Below are 11495 nucleotides of genomic sequence, written 5' to 3'. Positions count from 1 at the left end.
GAGTGGGGTTTACCTAGAACAGATTTTTCAAAAGAAAATCTCAAAACCTCAATGAAATACAAAAGAGATTACTCCAAGAGTGAAAATGAAGTAATATTGACTAGAATCTACAAGAAAAATGCAAATGATGCACTAACCTTGAAGATTTAAGAAGGTGGGTACGACCGGTAGGGCGTCAGCTTGTTGGAGAGAAAAGTTGAAATGAAGGAGTTTTCTCCAAATTTTAAAAGGTCCAGCACACTACATGGCTTCATCAAATAACTTTATTAAATGAGATCTCTTTAATGTCTGTGAAAATAAAACGTGCTCAACTCCCACTAACTGAAAACATCTGTGGAATCAATAACTCCCATGAATATAACATGCTCTTGAAATGGCGTGATAGGGAGCCCTTTAGTGAGCAAATCTGCAATCATTTGCTTAGTGCCGATGAACTCCACAGACACTAGACGATTCTGAACTCTTTCCTTTACAACAAGGTACTTGATGTCGATATGCCTCGACCTTGATAAGTGCTTGTTGTTACTAGATAAGAAAATCACAACTGAATTATCGCAAAATATTCTTAATGGTTTCGGGATATGCTCCAGTACTCGCAAACCAGAGAAGAAATGTTGTAACCACAATGTCTAATTAGATGCCTCATGACAAGTAATTAATTCAACTTCCATGGTGAATGAGGTTGTAGTTGACTATTTTACGCTTTTCCAAGATACAGCCCCACAACCATCATGAAGATGAAGCTTGAGGTGGACTTCTTAGTATCAACACAGCCAGCATAATTTGTGTCTGAGTATCTAACCAACTCCAAATGGTTATATCTCATGTAGGTGAGTCTGAAGTCCTTTGTTCTTTGTAGGTAGTGTAACATTATCTTTGCAGCTATCCAATGTTGCATTCCTATATTGGACAGGAGTCTACCCAACATTCCAACAACAACATCAATGTCTAATCGCGTAAAGACTTGAACATACACGATGTTTCATACTACTGATGCGTACGGAAGTTCCTTCATTCGATTCTTTTCTAAATCATTCTTGGGATACTGGAATTGGCCGAATTTATCACCCTTTACAATGGGTGACTATCCAGGAGTACAATTTTACATGCCATACCTATCGAGTATCCTAATAATGTAGGCCCTCTGTGACAAGCTGAGTAGTCCACGAGATCTGTCATGACAAATCTCAATGTCAATGACATAAGAGGTGTCACCAAGGTCCTTCATTTCAAATATTTGAGATAAGAATTTCTTGGTGTCGCTCAATATCCTGATGTCATTGCTCTCTAACAGAATGTCATCAACATACAAAATCATCATAATGAACTAACTCTTACTGATTTTAATGTGGATATATTCATCTGCAGTGTTTTCTACAAAACCATATGAGGAAATTACTTCATGAAATTTTAGGTACCACTGTCGTGATGCCTATTTCAACCCATAGATGAATTTCTTTAGTTTACAAATCAAATGTTCCGAGCCATGGGCTACAAAACCTTCGGGTTGTAATATATATACATTCTCATTCAGATCCCCATTGAGAAATGGTGTCTTTACATCCATCTAATGTAACTCTAAATCTATATGAGCTACAAGGGCTATTATGATCTTGAATGAGTCTTTCTTAGAAACTAGTGAGAAAGTCTCCTTAAAGTCAATGCTCTCACGGTGGTTAAAACCCTTGGAAACAAGTCTAGCTTTATATCTTTCAACATTACCCTTGGACTCCTGCTTGGTTTTAAATATCCATTTACAACCAATCAGCCTTATTCCAGAGGGTAACTCAACAAGATCTCATACTTTATTTTTCCTCATGAATTTCAACTCGTCTTTCATGGCATCAAACCAACAAAAAAGATCAACATTTTGTTTGACTTGTACAAAGGATTTAGGATCCTTTTTCATCCTAATGTGAAACTCGTGCTCCTCTAAGTATATAATGTAATCGTCTCGATTTATAGGTCTTCTCGGATCTTTTTAATGGTTTAGCTTGTTGGGTATGATTTTGATTTTCCTCATCAGTGGGCTGTACGTGAGGTTCAACATAGTGTTCTGCAGTGACTGCAGGGTTGATTGCAGCATTTATATCCACGTGATCTTGACTGACTATGATAAGAGTCACAGTCCTTTCTTCCTCAAATACAAACTTTCTAATGTTCATGCTCCCACTGTTGCCAGTGTCCTCAATAAATCTAGCATTCTTAGTCTCAACAATCCTGATAGATTAGGAAAGACAGTAGAATCGATAGCCTTTTGACCTTTCTGGATATCCAATAAAGAAACAACTTATGGTTCTAGGATCAAGCTTCCTTTCATGCGGGCTATAAAATTTGGCCTTGGCAGGACATCCCTAAACATGTAGATATCGGAGACTTGGTTTTCTCCTATTTCACAACTTAAAAGGGGTTTTACTTAAAGCCTTGCTGGGAACCTTGTTAAGGATATGAACTGCAGTTTTGATCACATCACCTCATAGAGATTCTGGCAATGTTGAATTGCTAACCATGCTTTGTACCATATCTATAAGGTTGGGATTGTTCCTTTCAGCCACACCATTCTGCTCTGGAGTACCAAGCATAGTGTACTGGGCAACAATGTCATAATCTTGTAGGTATCTAGCAAATGACTCTGGATTATGACCAAATTCGTCATATCTACCATAGTATTCGCCACCACGGTCAGATCTGACAACTTTAATTCTTTTATCAAGTTGATTTTCAACTTCGGTCTTATAGATTTTAAAAGCGTCTAGGGCATTTGACTTTTCATTGATAAGATAGAGGTGCCTGAAACGAGAATAGTCATTTATGAAGGCAATAAAATGTTTGTGTCCACTCCAGGATGCCGTAGGGAATAGTCCACAAATGTCCGTATGTATCACTTCTAAGAGTCCTACACTCCTTGTTGCACATTTCTTTATATTTCTAGTCTATTTTCCTTTTATGCAATTAATGCACACTTTATAATCAGATAAGTCTTGAAAATGAAGAATTCCTTCTTGTACAAGCCAGTCCAATCTCTTACGAGATATATGACACAGTCACCTATGCCACAACATGGAAGAATTCTCATAGTCTAGTCTACGTTTAGATCCTGTTTTATTTCCATACGAGCCATTAACATTTTGGACATGTGAGACAATCAAGTCTAGGTGGTATAGGTTGTTCACCATAGAGTCGATGCCAATTTTAATCGAATTAAGGTAAATACAGAATCCTTTATTCTCAAATTGGAATGAATATCTCAATTTATCCAAACGAGAAATAGAGACTAGATTCCGCCTTATAGAAGGCACACAAAATGTATCTACTAAATCCAATAAACAAACAGACTCTAACCTAAGTCTATAGACTTTAATTGCCTTTACGTTGACTTTAACACCATTGCCTACGTATACTGAGTGTTCTGCATCAGTTGGTGGCTTGGTCTGTAGCAGGTCCTATATAGAAGTACATATGTGAATAGTGGTTCCCGAATCTATCCACCAAGAATTCACCGACGCATCAGTTACATTATATTTAAAACAGACTAGAAAAAAATTATTACCCTTCTTTACGAGTCATTGCTTATACTATACACAATCATTCTTTTAATGGCCCGGCTTCTTGCAAAAGAAATAATTATTACCTTTAGCCCGCTTGCAGTTTGATTCATTCCCAAATCAGTTTTCAACTAGAGAACCTGGAGGACCATGAGGTCCTGAGGATCCCTTGTTAGAACCATGTTTCCTTTTTTTTCTGTTTTCATTATGTCCAGGTACATGTCTTGAGGTTACAAGATCAATATTCTGACTATTTTCAAAGGATTTTGACAGTTTACAATTTTTCTAAAGTAATCTCCAAATGTAAGCATCCCAGGACTGTCTTTATGGCCTTTATCCGTTGAACACAATCAGACTCGTTTAGGATGGGAACTCGATGCATTTGAGTTGGAATTTTTACTGGTTGCAAAATATACTCACATTAACAAATTGTTTACATAAAATAATTCATAAATAAAACCAAATATCAGTCAAACTTAACAATTCAATTGATTGGGCCTTTCAACTGAACTATCTAGGATGAAGATGGGCTCAAACATTCGATCCTGACCAGAATCAGTTACATCATCATCACTCCTTCTGTGGGAGGTAGTGATAATATACAAGTGACTCTCCTAAACATGAAGATAAGTGATGTCAATTATGTAAATCTGAGACACTCAACACCTGTGAGTAGGTTGAGTCTTTTAGCTTTACACACATAAGCACCATTTACTCCACTCCATTCATGCTCCTACCAAAAGGTGATCATTTGTGTTTTCATCATCATTCGCATGAAACGTGAGCATAACTGAATGCAATCCTTTAACTTAATTCTCAATATCACAAGTCTTGATTCGTAAAAATTTTCACCGATTGAGGTTACGGTGGTGGCTAACACAACTGGATTCAATCTCACAAAATTTGACTTAGAATTGCAATTTTAATCCTATCCTCAATGGATTAACTATTTAAATCAGTTTGAATTGGCCCACAAGATGGTTAATATTGATCTTTGGGAAAATGAGGAGTCTTAAAGAGAAACAAACGGATAGGTTTCACCTCCCTCATTCCAACGATCTATATGAACTCCTAAAGGATGGGTAATGGGCCCATAATTAAGTCAAATCAAGACTTTGTATGATATAGTCATCATCAAAGAGCATTACAAGTGTAGCCTTTAACATTCACATGATAGACAATTGGCATGGAACAATTCAGATGGATGGTTAGATCTTTACATTAGTGTCTATAATATGGATAGATCAGATCCAATTCATAATCTCTACATGATGAAAGGTCCATATTCTTTATTGTTTGTCAAGTGAATGATTTAGATTATACGCTCATTTTAAACTAAACAGACGGCTCAGATCTAAGCAACGGATCCCAAAATAGGCCTCAAAGGGAAAATCCAAACATTAAATGAGCAATCAACATTCCTTGAGTTGGGCTGAATTAAAATAGTATGGACCTAGAATAAGAGCTTTATATGGTCAATCACCAGGCCTTAATTGGGCCCAAAAATAACTAGAGTGTGCCCATGAATGTGAACTAAAATTGGATAGCCCATAAAAATTAGGCCCAATCAAGGACCCATGTGATAAGGCGATCAGCCCTAAGACCTGACTCTGAATAGGCACAAGCCCAAGGACCAGGCCCATTCCATTATGCCTGAAATGGCCTAGAGACAAACGGCCCACTCACAAGCTCTAAATGGGCTCTGACCCATTTGGTAGGTCCCATAGACAGGGCCCGTACAAAGATCTGAAGTGAAAGCAGGCCCACTGGACAACCCACTCAAGATCTACATGCCCGAATAGACCCAAATCAGATCCACACCCGAAACGGATCTGCAGACCCGAATAGGTCCTAATCGGATCCTAAACGGATCCTCGAACCCGATTAAATATAAAGGGAATTTGGGCGTAGGTCCGAACAAAAGATCAAACGAAAGCCCTAAGGGGATTTTGTTGCGCTGCTCGATCTAATGGGCAAGCTCCACTCGCTGTAGGAAGAAGAACAACTCTCGCTACTCGATCTAATGGGCTAGCTCCACTCGCTGCAAGAAGAAGAACTTCCGTAGGAGCAAAAGAGAGAATCCATAAGTTGAGGTGTTAAGCGATCCCCTGAAAAGGGCGAGCTCTTAGTCCTAGAGGGGGGTGAATAGGACTATGCCAAATAAAAATTAATTGCAGAATATAAATGAAGAGAGTTGAATCAAATAACAATCTCAATTGCAATAGTATTGAGAAGTTGATTTAAACGTTGTTCAAAGGACAACCTTACACCAAAAACCAAAGTTTATGGTAGGACAACCTGATTTCTTGAACTCGGTAAGGATCAAAAACCTAAACTAAAACAAGAAGCAATAAAAAGAAATCTAGCTATTACAACATTCACCACATGTACATGAAATAGATACAAGCATTCACCACACATACATCACATATATCATCAACCACTGAACTCCAAAAATTATAGTGCTTCGGTGTGTACACCAACTGTTCTCAAACGGCCACACCTACTCCACTCCCAATAATCACAACCCACGTGATATTGGCTTTCACTATGAAAGAAGGTTTTCCAAAGTTCACCTTAAAACCTGTACAATTGCGTTTTCAATGGGCTACCACAATTAAAAACCCTGCGCTAAGATTTTCTAGCTATCTTAATCAAAACTACAATAGAGATTTTCTGGCAATCTCAAAAACTAAAAGCAATTTAAATAAAATATTTATCTGAAGATTCCGCTCGATGTAGCCCAGTAGAACCGCTTCTTTTGAAGATGAAGATGTCCAATGTTCAATCACACATATAGAAGGGTTCTAGGTCTGATTGAATTTTAAATTAATCCAACCTTGGGTTACTTTGATTTAATTCTTTGGATCTCAAAAGGGGTAGAGAAGAACACCCTTTTATAAAATCATTTGAAGCAAAGAGAGATCAAGAAACTCAAATCAAAAAGCTATAAAATAAATCTTAATTTACCGGACAATAGCTTGACAATCACGGGGACCTTTCTCTCAAAGTAGAGGCCTGATTTAGCTTTTAATGAATGATTAAAGCTGAGAAAAGTCCTCTATTTATAGGCTGAAAAATAGTTCCTTCGAATGGTCTAAGGTCAGCTTCGACTGGTCTAAGGAGCAACCAAATTTCAAAAATTATGGTGCGATCGGATAAAACCGACTCTCGACTAGTCAAGTGGTCTGTTCGACTGGTCGAGTGACCTACTCGACTGGTCAAGTGGGGCCCAATTTGCTTGCTAGAGTTCAAGTTAAGCCCTGCTTGACTAGTCGAGCCAGTGTCTATGACTGGTCAAGAAGAGTGCTCGACTAGTCGTGACCCTACCAGAAAAATCTGAAATTTTGCAACAAATCCTGGACTGGTCAAGCCAGAGCCTGGACTGGTCGAACATAGACTAGGACTAGTCGAAATAAAGCCTATAATGAGTACAATAACTCATACTAAATAAGCAATATGAATGACCTAAACCTAAGGTCTTTCTAGGGTCATTTATACCTGAAATATTGAACATTGAACTTGTAACTTCAGTTGCTTTGGTTGATCTTCTACTTGATATACTTGAAGCTTGATCATATACGCATAAAGCTTTAACTTGATCTTGACCATGTAGTGCACTTGGACATGAACTAGCACTTAAACTTGAAGTAGCACTTGAACTTGGTCTTGTACTTGAACTTGAACATGCACTTTAACTTGATCTTAAAATTGAACTTGCACTTGAAGTTGAAGTAGCACTTGAAGTTGAACAAGGTAGAACAATCTTCATGACTTGAGCTTATGAGTGTGAACTTTTCATCATTCTTCACTTGAAGGTGAACTTTCCATCTTTGAACAAGTCGATCATACTAAAGTGGTTTGTCACTACAAAATTTGACAACACAGGGTGCTTGATATACAACATAGCACTTACATCCCCTCACCATACTTCGGTAATAGGCAGTTGAAATCAATGGCAGCTGCACCTCAGGTGTTGCTCTCAAGCATGGCTTCCTCCATGAAGCAAATAGGTAAGGGCGTGAAAAAAAAAACCCAACATTAAATGTTGGATCTTTAGGAATACAAATTAATAACATGAATTTTTGTATTGTAATTCTTGATTTCCCAAATTGAAATCCCAAATATCTTGATTTAGGGATCGAAAGCCCTAATTTCTGAATTGGGAACTCCAAATTTTTAACTACTGATATGAAATATAAATTCCCTAATTGCTGTATTTCGGGAATTAAAATCCCCAATTTCTGGTAAAATGAAATCCCCAATGGATTGATAATAGAATCAAATCCCTGATTTCTAGATTTGGTATTCAAATCCTTAATGTCAGAAATTGGATTCCAATATGACATCCCCAATCTTATTACTGGATTTGAGGTTTTAATATGTAGTCCTAATTTTGGGATTCAAGATTCGAATACCTTGATTTATGTCGATTTGGGGTTCGAATTCGAAATCCCAATCTCTGGAATTATTATATTGGATCATCCATTCCAGATGCACAGTGGCTATAATACCAACTATTAGTTTTCTTAATGCGGAATAGCAAGGACCGAGCTGTGCATCGGACATGGAGATTAAGAATATTGAATACATGGCATACCTGATTGAGACATCATTGTTGTAGATAGGATCGCTGGATTCTTCCTCTCCTTACACCCTTTAGAGAAGCTATGATGGGGCTATAACTTTTGTTGGTGGTGTTGGATTGGGGACCCAACCCTGTTTTATAATGAAGAGGGCGGAGGAGTTTGAAACCCATCTAAACTCCTCTCCCTATGGCTCCACACGAATTTGACAATCCTAGCTCCTCTAAAAAACTGTGTGCATCACAGTTGTAGCACTCCACCCCTTACACAAATTTCTATATGTATCACAACTTAGTGGGGCCCACTAGTATACCCGATCACATTATTCAACACTTAGGACAATCCAGACCGTTGATCAATAAGGCCCACCTTATAGAATTCTTATAGCCGAGTGAGAAAATATCGCAAACCATTGTTGTTTGTTGATCCTTGTCGAAAAAGGTGGGTCCCACAGTATTCTTTAACCAAATCCTAGCCATCCAGATGCATTAGATCATAAGACTAACCATTCATCGGTAATCTGCCAGTAACAGTGGGGTTATCTTCTCCATTTAGCTGGAAGAACTCATCTTCTTGGAAAGGCCCCATTTTGCTAATTGACGACGTTCAAATGAGGGGTGACCAGAAATCCATCCATGCAAGCTTATCATGTTCATACATACAGGTTCCATCAATTATTGAAGCGTGGAGGCTTGCCTTTAATCGGATTAACTCCTAACTCTATAACTAATCTAGGATTAGTTGCCAACCATTCTGGACATCTAAGAGGCTATAAATAGATCTCCTTCCTTTTAGAATATTATCCCTTACCAATAGAAAGTTCGAGAGAGGGAGAGTGAGTCACTCCTCGCCACACCAGGTGACTCAAACCAAGCCTCACGTTAAGCCAAGTCATAGTCCAAGTCCTGGCTCTGTTTATTTAATGATAGGGTGCTGAGAAACAAGGAGAAGAGAGCCACTACCTCCACCTATCATCCCCATGCTTGCCAAGCTGTGCGGCGAGTCACGCACTCAGACTCTTTAAGTCTGTTTGCACTAGAGGATTTTTTGTCCAGATTGTTGTTGGACACTCCAGTTGTGGGTGAGATAGAAGAAGGAGAAGAAATAGGGAATGGTCGTGGGTTGTTCTTCCAGCCCTTATCATCGAGTCAAGCACGCCAGGTGCCGTGTCTAAAAGCTCAATGAAGTGGTGCGGGAGTCGGCTACACATGCCACATCAGTGTTGCATTGAGTCAGCTCAATTTAGGTTAAGTCACACTGAGTTAATTTCAGCTTGGTTGCTAGAAGCAGAAGAGAAGAAGAAAGGAAGGAAAGGAAAGCAAAAAAGCAAAAAAGAAATCGAGAGATACCAAGTTAGGACTTGGTGTAATTTCTGAGTCGAACCTGATTGGGTCCAGTAACCCTGCTAGACCTGAATTTTGAGAGGAAAGAAAGAAAAAGGAAGAGAAAAGAGGAAAATGAAAGAGGAAGAAGAAGACAGACTTAGTGGTTTAGCGAGTTGACTTGCTGAGTCATCACACCTCATGTATTGAATCAGGCTCCAGCAGGACCGAGTTTGATCTGTTGGACTTGTGTGGTGTTCAGCAAGCATTGAGATCGGGTTGGTTAGATCATAACCTTGTCAAGCCTATGAGAACCGATTCTCAATTAAGTCTGGGCCGAGTTGGAACTCGAGTCAAGATTAACTCAGTTGGTTAAGATACATTGATCTTCTAATGATTATTACTCAATCTAAGATTAAATTATGTAATTATATTGTGAGTTGTGAAATTAACATTTCCACACCTAGATCAATTCCCTTTCGAATCGAAATAAGTCGACTCACTAGTTGCATTCTATTAGTATTGATTAAAAATTAATATATGTTATTGATTTTCTTGTAGTTATTGAATGTAGAAAATCGTTGAAGACTACTTTAGATCCATCTTGTCAAGTCCAAGTCAGGTTGGTGTAGATACTGAGTTGGATTTATGCATATTAGGGTGATTCGAGTTGATTTTGTCTTGTATTAATCGAGGTGAGGTTTCCTCCTTTGAGCTTTCCACCTAAGTTAGTTAATCTTGTTATAAATGATTATATAATTCCTTGTATATAGAACCTCTTAAGTTACTTGATTAATCTACTTGTCTCACTACATGAACATACTAATCTATTACGCAATTGACTCTTGTATTGGATAATTGACATGCCTCTTTAATTCTAATAAGAATGAATGATATGATTGCTACATGTTATCTCAAGTTGAAAATTTATTAATTAATTAGATATTTGCCACTTGTGAGTACTTGATGATATTTTGGAGGTCCTTGAATTAGTGACCATTTTTGTCTGGTAGATTAAATAAAATTTGTTGTGGACTTACCATCTTGCAGATTATTTGTGCCTATGTGGCTTTTGGGGATGACCCATTTTTATCGCATTTTTTGATGAACTATTTGCCCTATGTGGATTTGATTAAATATTTGCCATATGCGGCTTTGATGGAATATTTGCCCTTTTATGGCTTTGATTGTTTATTTTGTATAAACTTGCTGATTTTCGGGTCATTTTGCAGATTTTCTTATTATTTCTAAGTGACGTCGAAGTTCACATGTTGATTTTTTTATTCATCTTACGGAGTTCAATTGTATTGTGATTTCTAGGTGAAGCTGAAGTTCATTTGTTGATTTTTTAGTCACATCGCAGAGTTCCATATGATTTTTGGGTAAAGCTGAAGTTCATTTATTAATTTTCTATTTACCCTGCGTAAATTCATATGATTTCCTGGTGAAGCGAAAGTTCACTTGTTGATTTTCTAATCACCTTACAAAGTTCATATACAATATGATTTCTAGGTGAAGTAGAAGGTCACATATTAGTTATCTAATTATCTTGATTTTTTTCACTCATATTGCGGTTTCTACCACATTTTCTTAATAGTAAAATTTTGTTGGTTGGATATATTCTTGTGCATATGATAATGAATTAGAATTTCATTGTTAAATATATATCTTTATATGTCTTGCGAACTATACTTGATTATAAATGTTGAGTGTGAAATCTTAAAGGATATTTCTCACTATGATAGTCATTAACGATATCAAAGCATATCAATTGATACAGGTGTAGAGCAAGCCAACGTTGTTCACCTGATTGCGAGAAAGGAGAGGGTAGTTGGGGAGCTAAGTAAGGTCCCAGTGGAGCATATCAAGCTTTATTATTAGTTAATAGATTTCTATTTCAGATTAGTATACTTTTGGCATTTGGATTGTATAAGTCCTATATGAGCACTACATTTGAATTTTTATTATGAATGGAAAACTTTTACTCAATGCACGTTTTACTTAGCTAGTAATTGCTGCGAACTCTGAATATTGACAAGATA

Source organism: Magnolia sinica, chromosome 15 (genome assembly GCF_029962835.1).
Source record: "Magnolia sinica isolate HGM2019 chromosome 15, MsV1, whole genome shotgun sequence".
In the NCBI taxonomy this organism is placed as follows: Eukaryota; Viridiplantae; Streptophyta; class Magnoliopsida; order Magnoliales; family Magnoliaceae; genus Magnolia; species Magnolia sinica.
This window is presented reverse-complemented; position numbering follows the sequence as displayed.